This window comes from Galeopterus variegatus, unplaced genomic scaffold (genome assembly GCF_000696425.1).
Source record: "Galeopterus variegatus unplaced genomic scaffold, G_variegatus-3.0.2 Scaffold3400, whole genome shotgun sequence".
Lineage (NCBI taxonomy): Eukaryota > Metazoa > Chordata > Mammalia > Dermoptera > Cynocephalidae > Galeopterus > Galeopterus variegatus.
In genome coordinates this window covers 141,274-149,307 of record NW_007729511.1, presented here as the reverse complement: position 1 = coordinate 149,307, position 8,034 = coordinate 141,274, and the positions used below count along the sequence as shown (strand labels likewise).

General features: G+C 38.8%; 1 pseudogene; it reads left to right on the top strand.

Moving 5' to 3' along the window:
* The first annotated feature begins 3,591 nt into the window (after positions 1-3,591).
* LOC103600610 lies at positions 3,592-4,206 on the top strand (annotated as a pseudogene).
* Positions 4,207-8,034: the final 3,828 nt, after the last annotated feature.

Below are 8,034 nucleotides of genomic sequence, written 5' to 3'. Positions count from 1 at the left end.
TGTTTAACAGGAGACAAGTCATAGCTCATCCAGAACGTGGAATATTACACAAACATAAAAATTATCTTAACATGTAATAGTATGAAAATATTGATGCCTAAGAAGATATAAAATATCTAAGTAGGTAAGAACAATAATATTGAATAAAGCTGGAAAAGAATACTAAAAATATTATAACTGAGTTAGAGTGGTGGAGTTAGATTACACAACAAATACTGGAATGCTTTCTAGTTGTAATAAGTTTAAATAATGCAGAAGTATATAAAGTGAGAAGTGGATATCATTACCTTCCTGCCTCCAGTCTGTCTGCTCCCTGTTAACAGACTGGTGTGAACACTCCAGATCTTTTTCCTTGGAGTTACACACACACCCGCATGCACACATGTATACATGTACACACTATTATACCTAGTGTTATTGAAACATAAAAGTGATATTTCTTGCAACTTGCTTCTTTTAAAATTGTGCATTGTATGTCTTTCTGGATCAATACAGAGGTACCTCATTGTTTTTAACATATGTTTATATAATGTGATCTACTCTAATATACATATTTCTCAATTGAGTGATACTTGTTTCTTCTAAGTTTTAAAATGATAAATAATTCTGCAAAGAACCCCTCTTGTACATTTAGTTTGGTGTACCTTATTATGAATTTAAGCTTTCCATTTATTCACTGGTATTTCCTTAGAGAATTTCCTATACATATCTCCCACCAATTTTTCTGTTTCATCGTTTACATGCTTATTATTTATCTGTGGGAACGCTTTATGAATTTTAGATTTTCACTGAGATTCCACTGAATTTAGAAATTGGTACCATATAGAATTTTTCCATCCAGAACATATTTCTCCTCTTTTATTCTGGTCTTCTTTTATACCCCTTGGCAAAATTTTATTTTTTTTTAAATTTATATCTTGTACACTTCCTGTTATAATTTATATTACATATAGAAGACATTTTCAATGGTTATTTACATAACTAAAATAATTTTCAATTGAAATAACTACGAGCTACAGTTGAAATTATAGAAATTACTTAAATCTATAATGACTGTCATATAATAAATAAAGATGTATAAACAGTAGCCTGTTAACTTGTTTGTATAAAAGGGAAATCAGGGCCCACCCCGTGACGTGGCGCACTCGGGAGAGTGCGGCGCTGGGAGCGCAGCGGTGCTTCCGCCGTGGGTTCGGATCCTATATAGGAATGGCCAGTGCGCTCACTGGCTGAGCACGGTGCGGGCAACACCACACCAAGGGTTGTGATCCCCTTTACCAGTCACGAAAAAGACAAAAAAAAAAAAAAAGGGGAAATCAATAGATTGATTTAATGTCTTCTAACATGGCAAAAACATGATGTAAACATATATACATAAAAAAAGAGTGAGAGAAGAAAAACCACAGTCTGAGAACAGCAAACTGTGTTCTCCTTTCGTTGGGCAGCTGCTGATTCACTTAGCTGGCAGGAAGCAAAGACGCCACTTGTACTATTTGGCCTTGTGCGGCTGAGTCATCAAAGAAAATAATTTCAGTTACTTTCAATTCTCCACACCGCCTTGAGCATTTAAGCTGTGAATAGAATTAGTGGCCCTTTCTCAACATCTCTGTGGAGAGTCCCACTGGTCCCAGAGTGTCTCCCCCAGGTCCCCAGGACACATTGTGATGCTGTACACGGGCCACACCAGTAGATACAAGTTTTCCAAAACTCTAATTTTTACTTGAGTAAAAATGATCATTGGCAAGAAATACTGCCAGTTATTTTCTTTGAAGGGACAGGCTTCTTTCATTCTTTTAAAAGAAAATGTCTGCCAAATATCCAAGTCTGAATCATCAGTTTGTCAGTCTTTCTTTCAAGGAAAAATCGTGTTCCATGAATAAGGTGACCGGTGTAGCTCACGACTCAGTCACATAGGCTCCTTTCTTCAAGACAGTCATCAAAATTGAGTGTGTAACAGACATGCTCTCTGCATACTTCCATTGAGACATACCCAAGGTCTTTAATCAATTCATAAAATAAATTTAATAAATCAATGCTTTTTCTTTCCTTATCAAGGATGTTGAATAAAGCAAACTTTTTTTTTTTTTTAAACTGTAAGTGCTCGGAGTAAAGAATACAGTGACTTTAAACTGGAAGTGCTTGGAGTAAAGAATACAGTGACCACTACACAGATTGATGCCTCTGCCTTGATCGTGCCAGACGTCTGCGGTTCTGCACGCCATTGCTTTCGCACCGTCAGTGTAAAGGTCAGCACGGAGAAGACAGGAGGTAACATTAGTATTATTATGAAAGTAGCTCTGACCTCAAAGACTTGGTACAAGGATCTTGGGGACCTCCCTAGGTCTGTGATCCGCACTTTGAGAACTGCTTCAGTGGAGGACTCTACTGCATGAATATACCACAATTTAATCTTCTCCTGATGGGTATTTTGGGTGATTTCAGTTTTCTGCTGTTACAAGAAGTGCTGCTCTGAACATTCTCAGGGATACGTGGGTTTGGGTGAATACATGTGTATATTTCTGTTGGGTATATAGCAACAAGTGGGATTCTCATAGACCATGTGTGTATTCACTTTAGCGGTGCCTAATGGTTTTCCAAAGTGGTCACACCGGTTTCTACTCCCAGCAGCAGAGTACAAGGATTCCTACTACTCTATGTCCTCAGTGATGCTTGGAATTGTCTTTTTCATTGTAGCCATTCTAATAGAAGTGTAGCAGTATCGCGATGGAGTTTTAATTTGCCTTTCCCCAATGATTAATTAATCTGGTCATTTTTCAAAGTTTATTATCCATTTGGATATCCTTTTATTGTGAAGTAACTGAATCCACTTTTATATTATTTTATTATTCATTTTTTTTTAATTTGTAAGAGACATTCTGTGGCTTGCCTTTTTATTCTCTTAATGTTGTTTTTAGTGAACAGAGGTTATTAATTTTTAACGGATTATTTAATTTATTTTAAATTTACATAGAGTAAAATTCACCACTTTTTGGTGTTCAAAGAGTTTTGTCAGATGCATAGAGTTGCATAGTCTCTACCACAATCAAGATGCAAAACCATTCCATCACCACCAGAATCGCACCCATGCTGCCCCCCGTAGCTGGCTCTTTCTCCTACCCCTAACCTCTGGCCACCACGGATCTGTTCTCCATCTCTGTAGGTTTGTCTTTTGAATCTGGATTCTTTCATGTAGTGTAATACATTGGAGATACATTCATGTCGCATGTATCAACAGTTTATTCTTTTTTATTACTGAACACTATTCCATGGAATGCATGTCTATACATATGGAAGTTGAAGGATATTTGAACCATTTCCAATTTGGGGGCAATTTTGAATAAATCTGAAAGCATTCTTGTTCATGTTTTCATGTGAACATAAATTTTCATTTCTCTTGGGTCAGTAGTTAAAAGTGGGATTGCTGAGTCATCAATAGACTTTTCACATAGTCTAACTTTCCAATTTTTTTTGTTTCCTTTATGGTGAGTGCTTTTTCGTGTCCTGTTAAAGAATTCTTCGCATGTCCTCTTCCTGGCTGGTCTCTGTGGCATGTGTCTCAAGATGCTCTGTGTGGGAACTGCTGATACTGAGATGTCTTCAGGAAATGTCAAAATTGGGCACCCTGCCCCCAACTTCCGAGCTACAGCTGTTATGCCAGATGGTCAGTTCAGAGATACCAGCCTGTCTGACTACAAAGGAAAACATGCTGTGTTCTTGTTTTGGCCTCTTGACTTCATCTTTGTGTGCCCCACGGAGATCACTGCTTTCAGTGACGGGGCAGGAGAATTTAAGAACAACTGCCAGGTATCGGTGTTTCTGTGGATCCTCACTTCTGTCACCTGGCATAAATCAGCACCCCCAAGAAACAAGGAGGACGGGACCCACGAACCTTCCCTTGGTGTCAGACCCCAAGCGTACCATTGCTCAGGATTATGGGGTCTTGAAGCCTTTTCTTTCAGGGACCCTTTATCGTCGATGATAAGAATATCCTTCGGCAGATCACTGTGAACGACCTCCTTGCTGGCCGTTCTGCGGATGAGACTAGTTCAGGCCTTCCAGTTCACTGACAAGCACAGGTACATGTGCCCAGCTGGCTGGGGGCCTGACAGTGAAACCATCAAGCCTGATGTGCCAAAGAGCGAAGAATACTTCCCCAAGCAGGAGTGCTGGGTCGTTTTAGTGCTGAGCTGCCCTGGGCAGCCGTGAGAACAAAACCTCCTTTGTACTTTTCTCATGCTGAAAACACAAGACTTTAGATTCAGCTGCGATGTGGTGTGATACAGGATGGGCCATACCTACAGGGGTTTGGGAGGCCAGCCTTTTTTCCCTTGTGTGGGTGGGAATGTCCTGCGCTGTGTTGTAGGGCAGGCCCTCTGATGTGTGTGATGTACCAGTAGTGGGGCATCAGCCCACCAATCTCTTGTAGTTTCTATTAAACTTGAACTGAGACCTTAAAGAAAAAAAATGAAATCTTGCCAGCAAGGTCACAAATATATGCCTCTATTTCATTTTCTAAAAGTTTGATTGCTTACCTTTCACATTCAGATCTACCATTTGCCTGGCATTGATTCCTTGTTTGTGCAATAAAAAGGGGGCAGGATTGATTCCCTGACCCTTCCCCCCAAATATGAATATCCAGTTCACCTGGCGCTATTTATTTAACAGACTGTACTTTCTCCACTATTCTGCAATATCATCTTTGTCTTAAAGATAGTGTCCAAATATGCCTAGGTCTGTTCTTGTACTTTCTATTCTATGGATCTATTTGTCTCCCTCGTGACACCAGCAAACTGTCAGATTACTAGAGTGTCATGAGTCTTGTTATCCAGTGGAATATATTCTGTTGTCTTCCTTTTTCTCTCCTTCCTTTCCCCCTTACTTCTTTGTTTTCTTCAAGAATGCCTTGGTTATTCTTGAAATTTCTGTTGCCGTGTAAATTTTAGAAAGTGCCTATCAATTTTCATAAAATAAATGCTTGTTGGGAGCTTTAAACCTGTCGGGTAAAACTGACATTTTAAAAATATTGAGTCTTCCAGTTCATCAACATGATATGTCCTTCTGTTAGGTATTTAATTTTGGTATTCAGATATTTAATTTCTCTCAATATTGTTTTGTTGCTTTGTGTTTAGAGATTTGTTAGATTTATTCTTAAGTATTTAATATGTATATATATACTTGAGATCCTTTTGGTATTTTTATTTTTTTAAAATTTATTTATTGTTATTAGTCTTTTACGTTCTAAGACGTTGCGGAGCAGGGGGAGAGGAGGGATGGGGGAGGGGGTCAGGGCTGGCCTGGTTGTGGAGGGTGGGGGTGTGTGGCTGAGGCCTGTGTGTCCCCCCACTCCAGCTCTGGGGCCCTGGAGGCTTCCGGCAGTGGTGTGGTCATCACGGACTGGATGTGGATGTCAGGGAGGTGTGGCTGAGGCCCTCAGACCCACCTCATTCTGGCTCAGGTGCCTCGGAGGCTTCTGGCTCTTCTAGGTTCCATAGGTGTTCTTTGCTGGTGTTAGACCTTCACTGGTTAATATCGGAACTTAGTCTCTGAGCTGTGGGGTTTTTGTGTTTGCTTTCAGTTCTGTGTTAGATTATTAGCTACCACAACCACTTAAACTCTACACTGGAACTAATTTGTTGTCCTTTGCTTACTTCTAAAATGGGGGAACCTCCTCAGGGAACCAGCACTTGAGCCCTGTGGTTGAACTAAATTGCTGTTTTGCTGCTGATTCTCTGGGGAAGGCTTTTTCGTGCAGCTCAGGTTTTAATTGTTGAACTTGTAAGCACATCCAGATCTTGTGATGTCTGACACCTGGGTTGTGTGGAAACTCTGGCCTGGGCCTGAGTCTTTTCAGCAAACTGCACCCCCTGCAGTTCTGTATTCCTGACTAGTCTCCACTGAGTGGTCCTTTGCTGATTGGGGGGCAGATCAGCTGTCCATGCTGTGCCCCAATGCTCCCCCATGGGCCTGTCTCCCCCACCACCTGCACTCGGAACACTTCCCGCGGGACGGGTCATACACAGGTGCCCTGTGATGACTCATCAGCCTTTGAGTGGCTCTTTTTTTCAGTTGTCTATGGCCCCTCACTTGTACATGGTTCCACGGGAACCCTGTCAGTTGGTTTGCTGGCCTGGGGCCCACCAAGGCCCTCTTCTCTCTTGCAGTCTCCAGGTGACTTCACACAGAGGGCACAGCTGTGGTTTTTACCAGCTCCTTGCTTCATGTGCTCACAAGGGCCATGGCTCAAAATGGTTGGAGCAGTCCCTTCTTTCTCTCATTGCAGCTTCTCCTGCCTTCATGAACTCTCTACGTATCTCCTCCTCTTCTGAGCTCTAGCAGCCCCAGCTTCACAGTCTTTGCTTTTTAATAGTTGTAAATTGGTTGATTGTGGGAAAGAGTGACACTGGGGACTGTCTATTCCACCATCTTGATTCTCCACCCATCCTCGTATTTTTTTTTTTTTTTTGGTATTTAATATTTTTAATGATGTTGTGAATGGTATCTTTTGAAAATTTTATTTTTTCTATATAAGAATATTAGATTTTTCTTCTGTATATTGACCTTATATGGATATTCAGGAATCTTGCTAAACACATTTATTATTTCTGAAAAACTTATCTGTAGAATGTTTTGAATTTTCTATGTTCACAATAATACTGTCTGCAACTAATGACAGCTTTACTTCTTTCTAATGTTTACACACCTTTTATTTGTTTTTCTTGCCCTATTACACTGGCTAGAATTTATAATACTGTAAAGAAGTGTTGATGGCTGGCATCCTTGCAATGCTTCCAATGTTAGAAGGAAGCTTTAAACATTTCACCATTAGTAAGATATTTGCAATAGTGTTTTGTTTCCTTTCTTTTCTTTTGTAGAAAGATTTCTACTTCTAGTTACTAAGAGTTTTTTTTCCCCCTTAAATTTATGAATGGACATAAAAGCATTTAACAAATGCTTTTTGTACATATATTGGCATGATCTTATAACTTTTCTCTTTCAGCTAATGTGGTGAAATACATTGATTGATTTTCACATGTTGAATTGACCTTGTATTCTCGGACTAAACCCGAGTTGTGATAAATTATTATTTTTATAAATTATTGTATTCCATTTGTTGATATTTTGTTTAGGATTTTGCATCTATGACCATTTCTGAAATTGATCTAAAATTTTTGTTGCTCAAACTGTCCTTTTCATGTGTTGGTGTCAAGATCATGTTGGCTTCAAAAAACAAGTTGGAGGAAAGTTTTCTCATTTTTTTATTTCCTAAAAGAGTTTAAAAGTAATAGACATTATGTTTCGCCTAAATGTTTGGAAAACTTCACTTGTAAAGCTATCTTGGAGTGAAGTTTGATTTGTAAAAAGATATCTAATTATAGATTCAATTACTTTGATACTTGGTCAATTATTGAGATTTTTCTTATACTGTATTGGGTAAGCAGTATTTTTCTAGGAAGGTGTCCATTTAATCTACATTTTCAAAATTATTCACACAAAAGCTTATTCTGTCATCTTATTATCTTTTTAATATCTATGTTTTCAATTTCTGATATCGGTTTTTTGTTCTTTTTTTTCTGATCAGCCTACCTAGGGGGTTATCAATTAGTAGTCTTTTTTTAAGAATCAACTTTTGCCTTTGTTGACTCTCTATATTGTACACCTATTTTGTATTTCATTACTTTTTGCTTTAAGTTTTTAATTTTCTTTCTCTACTTTGTATAGGTTTAATTTGCCGCCTTTTGTCCAGCTTCTTGACAGTAATGCTTAGTTCATTGATTTTTCAGCCTTTCATCTTCCTTATATATGCATTTAAGGCTGTCAGTTTCCTAGTAAGCGTGGTTTAGTTTGCCATAATGGTTCTGAGATATTGTACTTTCATTATCATTTGGTCGAGATATTTTCTGATTTTCATTGGAATTTCTTTCTTGTTCCATGGGTTATTTTGAACAGTGGTTCTCAAAGTGTGGTCCCCTGACGAACAGCATTAGCATCATCTGGAAAATCGTTGAAAATGCAAACTCATGCTTACTAGGAAAC